Below are 15,648 nucleotides of genomic sequence, written 5' to 3' on the forward strand. Positions count from 1 at the left end.
TCTTGTCGCAGACCTGGTGCGACTGTGGAGTCATCCTCATTGGAAACAAGAGCCTGATTAGGTTCCCACACAGATATGAATAGACTTTCCTTTTTTAGCGGAATAGCTGCCTTTATTCTTTAAAAAAAAAAAGCAAAGAAAAAGAAAAACAGACTGGTGATTGTCACCCTAAAAACATGGAATTGTACTTGGAGACATTTGTTTCTTTTAAAAAAAAAAAAAAACATCTTCCAATGGCATTACTGTCCCTTCTGGTTGGTAGTTTCTGGAAAGTCTGAGTTCACCCACAGCTGTGTGGCTCCGAAGGAGGAACTCAGCAGGCTGTAAGTCTGTTGGGTCTCTTGTCTGCTAATAAAGTCCACAACAGTCTGCAGCACAGATGTGGAGAGGATCTGTTAAATAAGTCAGTGGCAGAGATCCTGACCCCAGCCAAGGCACATTTTATTATTCCGGAAGGAGGCATAATTGTAAGGCATTAACAATTAGAGAGACCATGTCTATTCTCCTTGTTCCAGTGTTTGCGAGAGATACAGTATCAAAGCTACCTTCTAGAAAGGGAATGTGGGATATATGGTGGGACTTAGCACAAATGGCATGAAGCTCCTTTATGGGGTTTCCCAGAGTTCCCACAAAAGGGTTGGACCTTGCTTTGGCCTCCCTCTTAAAAGAGCTCATTTATTCAGCATGTATCATTATGCTTGTTCTACAGTCTCATTGGCCACAGGGTGCCATTGTTCTAAGGTGACCATCAATCTCAACAAGTGGAGTCACTTGACTGTTAAATTTGGGGTAGTGAAAACTGAGATTAACAAACTAGAGATCAAGTTAATGCAGAGATGGCATGTTATAACAACGTGGGCTCATGATACCATGGTCTTAGTTATAACCATGAAAAAAATCCTAGCTACCCCAAGCCATGTAAAGTCAGGTAGTGTATCTCTCTAGCCCAGGGTTCTTAATCTAAATGTCCGAGGACAGATTTCATGAGGGTCATGAATTTGGTTGGGGGAAAAACACTACATCTTCATTTTCACTAACCTTTGGTTTCCTTTGAATTTTATTTCATCCATTTAAAAATATTTTGAGATTGTCAAAGGGGTTCATGACCCTTGAAAGAACCCCTAAAAACTCCTACTCTAGACCTATGAAAAGCATTTAGTCTTGGCATTAACCTAATAAGATTAGCATTTTCTTTTTAACTATATCAACCACTATAACAGAATGAGTAGAGGACTGGCTTTAGAATCAGGAAGACCTTGGTTCAAGTCTGACCTCTGATAGATACTACATGCAAGCAAGTCCTTAACAGAGAGAGAGGAGAGGGAAAGGGAGAGGAAGAGGGAGAGGGAGATTAAGAGGGAGAAGAGGGAAGAGAGAGAGAGAGAGAGAGAGAGAGAGAGAGAGAGAGAGAGAGAGAGAGAGAGAGAGAGAGAGAGAGAGAGAGAGAGAGAGAGAGAGAATATGAATCTAGTGTGTTCAAATGCAGACCAAATATGTTTCAAGGAAATCTGAAGCCCTAAACTATAAAAGAATGAAGACATGAAAAATACCATTTACTAATTTATCCATACTAACCATGTGTTTATAGAATCATGGGATTTAGGGATTTAAGGTACCTAAAAGATCATCTAGTCCACTCCCACTCACTTTAGAGGTGAGGAAACTGAAGCCAAAAAAGAGATTTGCTTTATAAGAAGCATCGTCACCCATTTACTTCCTGAATTGAATAAACTCCATCTATACCTATATACCTACTTCTTTACCTGTCTTTTGAATTAGTGATATATGTACATGTACGTATAAAGTAGATGGATTTCTGAATAGTTTTATACAAATGGAATTTCAGTATGTCAAATCCTATTTTCCCATTGTCTTTCATTATAAAATTAGGCATTTATGTCTCTGAAAATTGCATTAGCCTCAAGACTTAATAAAATCCCACTTAAGAATTCAACTTTTAAAAATTATATTTAAAGGAAAAACTAACATTTGCTAGTAAAATAATAAAGACGATGATTATATCCAAAGTCAGCCAAGAAACACCAATGAATAGTCCCTAGGGTTATTTTTAGAATTGGAACCAAAACTTAAGAGTCTAGAGGAAAGTCAACCATGACTGCTTCATTGAATAGAACACACTGGACTAATAAGTACCATGACTTCTTCAAACTCCTTTCTTCCTAAGCAAAGGCAGTAGAATATAGATTTGTCTTTGGCTGCCCAAATCCAGTTGTCCTGGACTTGGTGAGCACTACTGGCCTTTAGAAATGAAGAAGGTATCTGGGGTGAGGGGAAGAGGAATGAACACTGCCTGCTGGGATAAAGACCTAAAACATATCAATCATTAAACAAACCAAAGGGGCAGTTTTTTTATTGGCGCACACATGCATTCACACAAACACACACCAACAAAGAAATGAATGAGTACATCACTCAATTAAAGTGTCACAGGAGCCATATATGTGGTATACAGCAAGTTGTCAAGTATACATATTGATTCAACTCCCTAACTTACACATTTTACAAGTTTTCATTTCTACATGATGGGATTGATTATGTACTCAGTTTTAGCAAGTGATGATTGGGGAATGTAGACTGTCATGCTCAGGAGTGTGTACGTGACTGAGGAAATGTAAACTGCAAATGAATTGGCAGCAAAGTTATTTACCAAAATATAGGAGTATACAGGTGTTTAAGGAGAACAAGCACCGATGGGTCATGGGCTTGCTGAGCCCTTTTCAGGGCTGATCATCCAGCTTTGGTGTCCATCTGTGTGTAATTAGAATCTGCTCCCCAGAACTCCAATTGTCAGCATGCCACTTTTGTTCTCACGTTACATCCTTACATTTTGGAGATAAAGTTTCTGGGATGCCACCCCTCTCTCTCTTTGGCTAATGTGGCTGGGAAAACTTCTCTTTACTCAGGTGTTTACTTTTTGTCTTTTATTTCTTTTTTTTCAAGTGATTTTTAATAAATCTTATAAAATATAATTCTTGGAGTTATGGGATATTAATTTTAATCTTACATCTGGTATGTAACTCTCCACTGTGGCTCCAAGAAGAGATAGCATGCAGAGGGGCCATTTTCCAGTAAACCATCTCCACCTGATGGGTCACAGTGATTTAGAGAGGAGTGTACCCAAAGCAGATGCAAACAGGCTCTGTGGAACCTCTAGAACTTGGTCAGAACTCAAGGATGCCAAGATCATCCTCTGCAGCCAAGGCTATCACTAGCAGCCCTGACTTTTGTTCTGCCAGTAGACTTTGATGACTCTGGGAGAGAGAATGAGGCTGACAACTTTGTGTGACTCTACCTCACTTAAATCCAACTCATGCACAAGATATCACCCTGTGATGTCATTGGTCCTCTTTGAAAACAAAGGACAAATAACCACCAAAATATAGAGAGCACACAAACGTCTATTTTAGTTGACCTCATAAAGAATTGAATGAGGTAACATAGTAAAGTGGAAAGGCTTCTGGAGTGCAAATCAGAAGAAACATGGTTTCAAATCTTGTCATTGGACATTAGCCAAGCAATCAATGGCAAATTACTGAGCCTGGGTCTTAGTTTCTTCATTGTCAAAGTGGGGATAATAATATCTGAATATCTACCTCACATGTCTTGTTGTGAGACTCCAATGTAAAAAGGTAGGAAGCACACTTTACACACTTGCAAGCACTATATAAACATAAGTTATTATCTTTGACTAGCACATTAAAGGTTTGTTTTAGCCAAAAGAATGGAATAATATACTTCTGATTTAAATCAATTAATATGCTATTTAATATAGTCAACTCCCTCAGTTCTAGAATAAGAAAAAAAGCTACCTCTACCCTCAAGGCACTTGTCACTTACTAGACTCACAGGTTAATAATAATAATAATAATAACTAGAATATATGCTAATTATTAGGGCAGCTAGGTGGCACAGTAGATATAGCACCAAACCTGGAGTCTGAAAGACCTGAGTTCAAATCTGACCTCAGATATTTCCTAGCTATGTGATCCTGTTTTCCTCAGTGTCCTTATCTGTCAAATGAGCTGGAGAAGGAAGGAAATAGAAAACCAGTCCAATATCTTTGCCAAGAAAACTTTAAATGAGATCACAAAGAGTTGGATATGATGGAAAAATAACATGCTAGTTATTATCAGTCAGAAATTAGTGCCATACATATATATATATTTGTATATGTGCATCATATATGTAGCACTTTACAAAGAACTTAACAAATATTCAATTTTATCCTAACAATCTAGCAGTGTAGGTGCTATATATATAGTTATTATTTACATCTATATTATTATTATTATTATTTTACAGATGAGGGAATTGAACCAGGTTAGGTGACTTGCCCAGGGTCAAACAACTAGAGGTCATATTTGAACTTAGTTTTTTCTGATTCCTGTCTAGTAGGTTTTAGGCATTAGGATTGAAAAGGACCTCAGAGACAGATAATTTAGTTCCACCACATTTTACAGATAAATTATTCATTGTATCACATAAGTATATTGATCCTTCTATGTATCTCAAAAAACATTACCTACTTTACCTTCTATCTTAGATAATAAGTATTGGTTTCAAGGCAGAAGAGCTAGAAAGGTTAGGCAGTTTGGGTAAAATGAGTTGCCCAGAGTCACACGGTTAGGGAGAGTCTGAGTTCATATTTGAACCCAGGACCCCCCCATCTCCAGGCCTGGTGCTCTATCTACTCAGCCAACTAGCTTCCCCTTCTTTACATCATATATCTCCTACCAGACAGGCAGGTCTAGTAGAGGGTCTTACACATCTGAGACATTTGTTGAATAATTTTTGGACAAGTGAATGAATTTCTATTCAACCCAGAAATATCAGCGAATTAGGATGAAGTAACTATAGCCGAAATATACAGGCTGAAAATTGTGCCACACATTTGTGTGTGGAGAGAATAAAGTATTAAGCAGGATACTAATTGATTTAAATAGAAAGCAGATTGTAATAGCGCCTATCCCCCTGGATTGTTGTTTTGATAAAATGGAATATTTGTTAAGAATTCTACAAACCTTAAAATGCTATACACCACATAGGAAATTCAGATTATTAATAACAACTAGCCTAGATGCTAGTCATTATTCCTCACAGCATTATTGATGTTATTGTTCATCTTTGAGTCTATCTGGCAAACGGTAGCTCTTTTCTTGTTCTAGAACTGAAGGAGTTGACTCTTAAGCAGAATAGTCATTGTTTTAACCAGGAAGCATACTCTTCTATTTCTTTGGCTAAAAGAAAGCTTTTATGTGGCAGTTAAGAAAGCATATATGTGTGTATGTGTGTCCTGGTGTCTACTAGCCCCTGGGAGCTTTGTATGTAATATGTGAAATGAGAAAATAAGTCCCATTTGGTCACATAGAGTGGAATCTTCTGGCATCAAAGATATGTGCAGTTATAGAAAGGAGTAATAAAAAATGCTTCCTCCATGTTCTTTCCCCCCTTGTTCTGGCTCCCTAGTCTACTCCTAGTCCTATCTCATTTACTATCTAAATGACATTGTCTTTTCCCTTTCTTTCTGCTGCCTCAAAGCTCATGGGCTCATGATAATGTCCATCACTAGCATTAACCTGAGATCAAGACAGTAAAGATGAGCCAGACCAATACTCACCAGATTCCAGGAAACTACTTTATGCCTTAAAAAGAGAGATTGGCTTCCCTAGGTCAGAGAAGGGGTCCCACAGAGTCCTCTCTGGGGAAGCTGACAGGGCTAAGAGTGAGTCTCCAACTCTTCCTCCCTTTTTTACTATACTTTGGCTCAATTTACTCTTTTTAAAGCAGATTGCTGCCTGCTCTGAGGAGTATCCCAGGCTGTTGAGTCTTTAACTGAATCTCTGAGGCTAGGATACAACTTAATGACTAAAGTCAATTGTGAATTTGAGCATTAAATGACCCATTGAGATATAGCTTACTTAGAGGGAATTTCAGTAAATGGTGCTGCCATTTTTTTAATTGTAATTTCCTTTCCATACATAGATTGCAGTCCCACTAAGAAAATCTTGTATAATCAATCGCTTCCACAGCAACCTAGCAAGCCTGCCACTGGCTAGTGGTCATTTAATGTAAACTCACTTAAATATGAGAGGCTAAGGAAGGACAATCCAAGCCCCCTCCCCTTTACTATATTATCAGGTAATTTGTAAACCCAAAGGTCTTACCAATGAAAAATTATCAAGAAAAAAAGACGTTAGTGGAACTACTCTGAAAGCCACTTAGCCAGCATCCTCTGCACATAACTGCAATGGCCTCCATCTTTCTTCCCAGCTAACATCAGGGAAGGGGATTCCTTTCCAGTAGACAAGGCCACTGGTAGAGTATTGTTTTAATAAGGTGCTGCCTATTTATCTAGGGCCAAAACTATAAAAAAAAATTACTCAAGGGGTATTTTTGTAACCTAGCCATTAAAAAATAAAAAACAAGCAAAAAAAAAACCACAGCTTCCATTAGCTGTTGGCTTAAGACTCTTCAAAAAAAGTTTCACAAACTGTCCTGAGCAATCTGTAAATTAAATCGTTTGAAAGAAAGCCTTTTAATATGCTATAATTAGTCTTGTCTCTCGGAACATGACTTTACTGTAAATACTCCTTCCTGACTCTCCTTGTGTCCCAAGGTTCCTTGGAAGGAAGCAGCCGAGCGATAATTCAGCATTATTCCTGCTTCGCTGGGCTAATCACTTACAGAGCAGCAAAGACCCCGTGCTCCCCGCTGCCCAGCTCCTGCAGCCTCCTGGCCTGAGGCAGGCTTCCCAACAACCCAGCAGCATCCAGATGTCAAGAGGAATACATCCAGCTCCTGATGCAGTCTGTGCTCCGTTCCAGTATGGTCTAACATCTGTTTCATCTGCTGGCATGCAACCTGCTGAATGCACTCCAATCAGCAGCCCAGGCTCAGGGATGAGGAAGGTCAGAACTCCCCAGCTAATCTGGGGACTCTTCAGCTCACCCAGAGATCATGGGACTTGACTAGCAACTCTCTAAACAGTAGGGTTTTTTGCACTGAGCAGAAACAAATTAATTGTTCACTTTTAAAATGAAAGTCATAATCTTAAGTTTTTGCAAAAGATTTTGGTCTAACCAATGTCTGCCTAATGGATGACAATTCTTTTCCTTAGACTCTGAACTCCTTGAAGGCAGGACCCAGATCACATTTTCCATCTTCATATCAATGGCCTCTAGCATGGTATCCTACAAAATGGTCTTCTTTGTTTGTTTAAAGAGGAAGGCAAAATATAATAGGCTGCCAAATAAAATAAAATAGTTCCCTCCTAACGATGGAACTCTTCAGATAAAGGCTGGATGCCCATTCATCAAGGACATTTAGGAGAGGATTTCTGTCTAGATAATGAATAAAATAGCTCTTCTCTGGTATCCTTTCCAAATTAAAAACTCTGTGATTCTGTAATTCTATAATAAATGTTTATTGAATTGAAATTTTTAAGTTGCTCCTGAGCATTTGGCAAGTATATTAATTCCTTGGACCTTAATATGGATATGTTAACAACTAATAATTCCCATGCTGAATGTTTTCTACATGTCCCCCCAAATGATCTGGAAGATCTTAACCACTTTCCAAATTGACAACCAGGAAGTAAATCAGGCACTACAAGAATAAAGCTATATTTCCTATAAACCAAGATCATCTTGGTGAACCATTGGTAAAAGCAACAACTTGGTCTAGAGCATTGCCAACTCAAACCCCCTACCTAGGGAGAAAGTTTAAAAAATATGATTTTTTTTCCTTCCAAGATCCTTTTGGATTCTGTTTTATAAAACTTTTATAGCTTCTGGATTCACATCACATTTATCCCACTCCCTCTATTTTCCTCCTTGTGTTTTTCCTTTTTCCTTTTTAATAGTAAGCTAGAAACTCCAAAGTACATATTACATATTTCATTGCAATCAAAAAAAGTTGCTTTTGTGGAAATGTTGATTTCCTGTGCTTGTTATAATCACCCTGCTGTGAATGCATGTTTGCATGATAAATACTTATATATGTCACAGAGTGCTCTTTGTTGGGCCAATGTCAACTTAGAGGAAGTCTCTTATGTAATACCTCAGGGATTTGTCCTTGGCCCTGGGATGTTGTACAGTTCTTTTGTTAATCCATTGCTTGGATGAATTCATATATAGATCCCTTGGTCTGACAGTGGAGAATGGAGTCAAAATCCAAAAGGGTCTTGATAGGACAGAACAATGGTTCAAATCTGGTAAGATGGAATTTAATAGGAAGAACTTTAAGGAATTACTTGGGGTCAAAAAAAAAATCAAACTGAAAAGACTTTAAATGTTTCCCTATTGATTGAGAGAGATTTGGGTGGAAATAAGGAAGCTCTGGGAGTTTTAGTGAAAAGAAAGCTCACTACATCAATGACATGACATGGCAAAATAAAACAAAACAAAAAGCCTCAAGTAAAATTTTTTAATATGTTAAGAGCAAAATTTTTAAAAAATGATAGCCCCAGTATCTTCTGCTCTGGCTGGATCACATTAACAATAATGTATTTTCTTTTTAGGAAGGATATTACAATTGGAAGAGCATCTAGAAAAGACCAATGAGCACAGAGAGGGGATTGGAGTTCAAGTCATAAAAGGATCAGCTGAAGCAATTGGAGTAGAGAAGGACTGTTATGTAATGAGCAATTCAATTTCTACTTCTTGGTCTCAGAGAGCAGAACAATGAATGAAAGTTGCAAGAAAGCAGATTTAAATTTAGAATAATAAAAACTTTCCTGACAATTGGAGCATCTCAAAAGTGAAATGAACTGGTGTCTGTTATTGGGAATAAAACAAAAGCTCAATGATTCCTTTTTAGTGATGTTTTAGAAGGAATTCTGGCTGGACTAAAAAGTCATTGAAGTACCTTCCAACTTGGAGATTCTATGATTTTGTGATTCTGCCTCATAGTTCTGGAAAGGATTGCCAATGGGAAATCTTTCTATATTAAGGAGTGTCTCACTGGAAATAAAATGATAGAAAGCATTGAGAAAATAAGTTATAGCAGTCACTAGTCAGAAAGACAAATCTTAGACAGTATCATTTATTGACTTCAAAAGTAACTTAATATCTCTTTGGGTTCACTGATAATTACACTTCCTAATCATTGGGGTTTCCCTAAAGTCCCCTTTAATGGCAGACAAGTTGTTTCCTAATTAATAATGTCATGGCAATACCATTAAGATGATAATTACAACACTATCATGGGTGATTTCCTGTCAAGGGATAAAACACAACACTTTAACAGTTAATTCATTTCTACAATAAGTGATGAGGTGACTTAACAGGATAAGTTAATGTGAAATATCCCTAGATACCATGGGTTGGAAATATATACAAATAGTAAAAGCAGTTTTATTTTAGTCTGTTTCAAACAAGCATTATAAGTTAGCAGTTTTCAGACTAGGAAATAGTTAAACAGATAAGGAGATTTTAAGCAAAAACAAAAAACCTTTGATTATATATGTGGCATCTATCTATTTTGTTTAAATTAATGATGATTTCATCTGACAATTTTCATAGTAGGGTACCAGTAGTGAACTGTGTGTCCTATTTGTCCAAGGATTATCCTAGAGAAATTCAGAGAAGCTCATTCAACATCACCAGAACCCTTGACCATTAGCTGATGGGATTGGGTTTTTTTGTTTTGTTTTTATCAACAGCAACTTCTGAAGTGGTGTTTTAGTGCATAGATGCTTTCAATCTCAATCAACCATGGGAGTACCCAGATATATGAAATTTCAAGTCCATCATGTATAGACATAAGTTTATTACCACAACTCCTAGGTAACTGTGGATAATGATCAGAGCCAAGCCCAGATTAGTTATAATGGCAGCATGGGCAGTGTAGGCATCAAATCTGACACTATCCTAGAAGACAGAAAATGAGGGTGTTGGACTAGATAGCCTTTCTAACGTTCATTATAGCTCTGAATATTGACTCCTATGATCAAAGATCTTCTGCTATTAGCCCTGAGAGGGTGGGAGCAGTTAGCCAATGATATTTAGAACTGAGACTAGACAGAGGGGAGTGAATTGACTGATACCTTTTCTAACAACGATAACTTGCGTTCATATATCACTTTAAGGTTGGCAAAGTACTTTTTGTGGGGATTAAATTGTGCAAACTTTTCTCCAAATTAACTCACTGCAAGGATGGGTACACACAGAGAGACAAATATAGACTTCATAAGACACACACTACTGCTTGCAGCTACCACACTTCTCCCAAGGAATCAGGAAAGGAGGCAATAGACACAGAATTAATAAATAGACACTGGCTCTACTGGTCAGAAGTTTTATCACACAGCTGGGGCACGTCTGAGGGGAAAACCCATTCAGCTGTAGCTTCAGAATCCCATTCAATTAACATATGATTAAAAAATGTTTTTGTCCTTGCTCTGCCTGTCCTGTCACCTGAGATGTCAAAACATTTAAATTCTATTTCTTTGTGATTTCTGTTTCTTAAATGCAGCAAACAGTGACATATCCTGTGTTGGGGAAATGCAGAAGAGACTTGAGAAAGACTCTTCATATTTAGCTCTCCAACCTTTTCATGTATCTTTAGCCCTAACCACTCCTTCAGCTTTAACTTAGCCCATAATATACATTAAATGAACAATATTTTTGAGCTTGTATGTTAGTCAGACAATAGAAATACCTCCCATTACTTGAGAGAAGAGGCAAATAAACATGATTTACCTGACAAGCAAATCCTGCAAATAAAAATTATGAATTATCTATTGAGTAATCTTTTGGATCTCCCAGTTGAAAATTTTCTTCCCTCCAATGTGGCATCCACATCACATTTGTTTTTAATATCTTCTCACTTTTTATTATGTACGATTTTCATAGACCCTGAGGATTTGGAGTTGAAGAGAACCAGAGTGCACATCTGGTTTGTCCAACTCCTTTCATTGTATAAATGAGGAAAATGAACCCCAGGAAGGTCCAAATGACTTGACCAAGGCGAAGCAACTAGTAGGAAGCGTACTAAGTTGGAAACTGGTTCTTGAATCCCAAATCCAGGAATCTTTCCATTAGATAACACCATTGTTATCATAATTACTTAAGTTCCATGAAAACAGAGGTTTGTCTTAAATGTTTTATTTCCCTATCATTATACTCTGCAGACATAGGAATAATAAATGATGATCAATAAATCAGTGAATAAATGAATATAGCTCAATGCCCCATCTACTGACAAGCTCTAAGTTGATCACAGACATTCAAGGATCTACCTAAGAGAATTGTCTCCTTCTTAATTCCCTATGTGCTACCTTATGGCAACTTAAAAATATCAAGTTTTTTTTTCAATTAATGGATTTATGAGCTGTTTTTAATCCATGAGAGACTAAAAAGGAGGCTTGAGATATAAGCTTCTCCAATCTAAAAGCAAAGCAAAGAGAAATCAGATTTTCTGAACCTGAAGTCTCATTAAAAAGGTCTTCCCAGCCTCAGAATCTTCCGCTGGTCCCTTAGCATCTCATCTCCTCAACCAACCTGGAACATCTCATTTGTTGGATTTTTAACTATTCCACATATGAATTGATCAGTTTTAAGTAATTCATGAAAACCTCTCTCGCTACCCCTATCACCTCCCTCTGCATACCTCCAAAGCAGCATTCACAAGAAGCTTAAGTTCCCAGGGGATCAAAAGACATAGCCCCTCTGCCACCCCACCATCAGGAAAACTAATGCTTCTGGACCCAAAGAGGGATAGATATGACCAAGTAACTACCGAGAAGCATGGCACCCTTCAGCTTATTCTAGACCAGAGGTATCAAACTCTCAAGGCCCCCTAGCTCCCAAGTGAGACCCAAATCAAGTTTAAAAAATCAAGTAATTGGGAAATGTTTAACAAAATAAAAATACAACAACAATGATGTTCATTTGTGGTCTTCTAAGACAATATGTAGTCCAGCATCTATTTGAGTTGGATGCTACTCATCTAGATCCTATCCTGATTTAGCCCTGATCCCCAGTATTTTCCTCATATTTCCCTACCCTGTTTCCTAAGAAGCTGCACAGGGTGTGTGATTTGGGATGTCAGAAGAAAGTAGGGAGAGGGAATAAGTAGAAAAGTGAATGAGGGGCAATTAATGGCAAATGCAAACCTCCTCGCCTTTCAGCATGTCACCCCATGGCTGATATCCTGAAAACAAGAGCTTTTTACTTATATTGTTTCTCTCCCAATGTTGGGTTCACTCTTCATGCATTCATTTGGTCCTTGTGAAATTCTACCCTTCCAGGTCAAGCCCAACTCACCTTCCCAGCCTTCTCACAATGGAATACTTTTATGACTCCATGTTCATGTGAATAGAGCATCAGAAAGAAATAGTTTGAATAGTTCCATTTCCCGATCCTGATGGGCTGCTCCTTCAATTTCCATTTCCCCCTTAGAAATTGACAATATCATTTAAATAAAATATGTGTTTGTATTCACTTTTGCAAAACTTCAATTGTTCTCTTTCATCTTTGCAAACTTGGCAGGAATCAAATGGTTTCATTTTTGTGCAGCTTCTGATTGGTATAGTCTTTTGGCGTGCCTTAAGGCTCTAATTAAGCCCCTTTCCTCCAGCTTCCTCTATACTTTATACATAATTCCCATCAAATAAAATGGAAAAATTATTTACATAGCCATTTCCCTATTTCCAAATTTTCATTTACTATTCCCTTCAATTAGGTCACCACTCACACTATCGTTACAAGGAGTAGTCAGTTAAAATATGTCCCACTAAAGCTAGGTAGTCTTTGAGTGTGCGATAAAAATCATTCTCTGAGGCTAATGAAGACAGAAACTCTGCCTGTAACAATATTAAGTTTGTTTTCTCTGGTGATTCGGAGAAGTGAGCAATCTGTCAGTAATACATGGAGTGAAATTACTTGTCTTGTAGGAATTCCCGCTGACAGTCACTCCATCTCAGGGCTGACCCAAACATCTCCCCGCTGACAAACAAATTACTCTGTCTAACTTTGAAAAGGTAACTAGCTGGTTTTTAATTTTGATTGGTCTTTCAGAATCCCTTGTCCATTTACTCAGTCCCACATTCTTCTTTATGTTTAAATAAATAAAGAAAACCAAAAAAAAAAGAAAGAAAAAGAAAAGAGAGAAAAGAAGCAATGGGAAACCCCACCGTTGATGTCTAGCAGTAGTTGGGGGCTTGGGGGTGGGGTGGAGGATTGTTGTTGGGAGGAAGGCTGGCAACAAACCTGTTATTGCCTCTCTCCTAGACGGTTATGTCAGATAAAACTGTTAAGTGTGTCTAACCAACATTAAGACTGGCAGTGCCGCCAGTGACTGACTGGGTGAGTGAACACATTACCGAGACAGTATTGTAGGAATTAATTTTCTTCAATAAAGTGATTTTTAAGGCTCATATATTTCACAATCTAAACATATGTCACTGTTTCATAAACAAAATAAATGGATTAAAATAATACATTACCAATATGCTGACACATGGAGATATTTTAATTAGAAATACTTAAGCTGTGTGATATTTAACGGCTGTATTTGCTGAAGAAGAGCATGCATCATTTAATAAGAAGGCACAGGGCAGGTGTATTGCCTCACAGGCCATGGTACCAGGCTGGCGCCTAACTACTTTTAGTCTAAGCTACAATTATCAGGCAATATTTGTCTCAATAAAAAAAAAATTGGTTTTAAGGTTGTATCCCATTTGGAAGAAACTAAGTCGAGTCAATCCTCTAAAACCATTTTTTCATTGAAAATAAGTCACCAAGAGTCTAGTTCCTGAGAAGAAAAATTTATATTTCTTCATAAAAGGCCACATTTAACATCTGAGCTATTTAAAGGACCGTATTTACATGACTGTCACATTACATCGGCCCCCTTTTCCTACACATTCTTCTTGGCTTACTTTAAGGACCAATGCTAAAATAGCTGAGGAAAGCAAATGTCAACTGCGCCTTGAAATTTATATGTGTGAGAGAATCAGAATAAGTAGAAATGTAATATATTGTTTACTGTACTGAGTGCCCTCTGTTCTTTAAAAGGTCAAAAGCATTGTAACCTTAGAGTTGCAGTTTCTGATTGTTCCCAGGGTTAAATACGTTATCAAAATTAATGGTTCAAACCCCGTCAACCTTCAAATAGATGAGTATGCATGCCTCCATCTGCTGAACGGTTCAACTAAAAATAGAATTCTTTTTGGCCTTCACTCTCACAATAGTGTGCCCCTGAGGCACAGTGAGCAGAGCCTTGGATCAGTACCCAGTACAACAACCAAAGGTCATTACTGTGTCTCTAATTTAAAGGGGGATAAAAGGGGAAGGAAGGAAGGAAGGAAGGAAGGAAGGAAGGAAGGAAGGAAGGAAGGAAGGAAGGAAGGAAGGAAGGAAGGAAGGAAGGAAGGAAGGAAGGAAGGAAGGAAGGAAGGAAGGAAGGAAGGAAGGAAGGAAGGAAGGAAGGAAGGAAGGAAGGAAGGAAGGAAGGAAAGGGAAGAGAAGGAAAAGAAAGGAAAAAGGAAAGGAAAGGAAAGGAAAGGAGAAAGGAAAGGAAAGGAAAGGAAAGGAAAGGAAAGGAAAGGAAAGGAAAGGAAAGGAAAGGAAAGGAAAGGAAAGGAAAGGAAAGGAAAGGAAAGGAAAGGAAAGGAAAGGAAAGGAAAGGAAAGGAAAGGAAAGGAAAGGAAAGGAAAGGAAAGGAAAGGAAAGGAAAGGAAAGGAAAGGAGACAGACAGAGAGAAAGTTTGAATCAGGGTAAAGTGAAAGGGGTTTTTCCATTTTAAATACCTTTGCTTCCTTCAATTACAGAACTTCAATCTTCCAGATTACAGCTGCAAATGCTGTTAAGACTTGCCCAGTCTCATTCATGTTATAAGTGACAAACTTTGAAGGACAAAATAACTGAGGCATTTCAGTCAGGGAGATGGGTTTGGAACCACAGTTGTGTATTTACCTGTATGTTGGTGTATTTGCACTTGTGGCACATATCTATGTGTGTGTATGTGTTTGACTTTTTTCCCAGGGAACCTGTATTTAGGAATTAATCAGACTAACAAAATTGTAATGCTTTGTTAGTATCAACAGTTTATCATAGCTGTTGACAGAGCTGTGGCATTTCCTTGTTTAGCTTGCAAACAGATGGGGGGGGGGGGTAGAGAGAATGTCCTTAGCTCAAAATGAAAGCAGCTCTTAAAATAATAATAATAATTTTAAAACCTGCTGTAAAACTGGGAGAAGGAGAGATTATCCTCCCCCGATTTTGTCACAGATTTCATGCAGCAGCATCTGTATGTAAGGACTAAAGAGATATGTGTCAGCCGAGCTGTTCTGGGATTTCCCGGGCATCAAGTTGTAGCCATGCTGGGAAGGCTTGGGAAATCCGCCTGGCAAGCAGGCTCAGGCTTTGCCAAATAGTGTGCCACACACTCACCAGCTTTGGGGAGCTTTCCTGACAGGCGAGGGGAAACTTGTGAAAAGTGAGAAGGGAAAATAGGACAAGAAGCAGAGGGGCCAGAAAGAGCTCCTAGTCAGTCAAAAATCCAAATGAAAACTGCATGGGCTCCCTCATTAATAGACTCCCCATTCACCCTAATTAAAGCAACTGGCATGTGGCATGTGTTGTGCAGATGGATCAGCAGTGGTATACACAGCACTGTGTGGA

At 38.2% G+C, this 15,648-nt stretch overlaps 1 protein-coding gene and 1 long non-coding RNA gene across 23 annotated transcripts in view; one reads left to right on the top strand and one right to left on the bottom strand.

The window, feature by feature from the left end:
- The window catches only part of SOX6 (SRY-box transcription factor 6), a 673,059-nt gene that overhangs the window by 110,932 nt on the left and 546,479 nt on the right, over nt 1-15,648 (bottom strand). The gene's annotated exons all lie outside the window — the stretch shown is intronic.
- On the top strand, nt 8,055-8,778 carry LOC103104137 (uncharacterized). The gene is made up of 2 exons (XR_469336.3): nt 8,055-8,233; nt 8,540-8,778. It is a non-coding gene; the product is annotated as an uncharacterized LOC103104137 (long non-coding RNA).

The sequence above is a fragment of the Monodelphis domestica genome, chromosome 6 (genome assembly GCF_027887165.1).
Source record: "Monodelphis domestica isolate mMonDom1 chromosome 6, mMonDom1.pri, whole genome shotgun sequence".
Lineage (NCBI taxonomy): Eukaryota > Metazoa > Chordata > Mammalia > Didelphimorphia > Didelphidae > Monodelphis > Monodelphis domestica.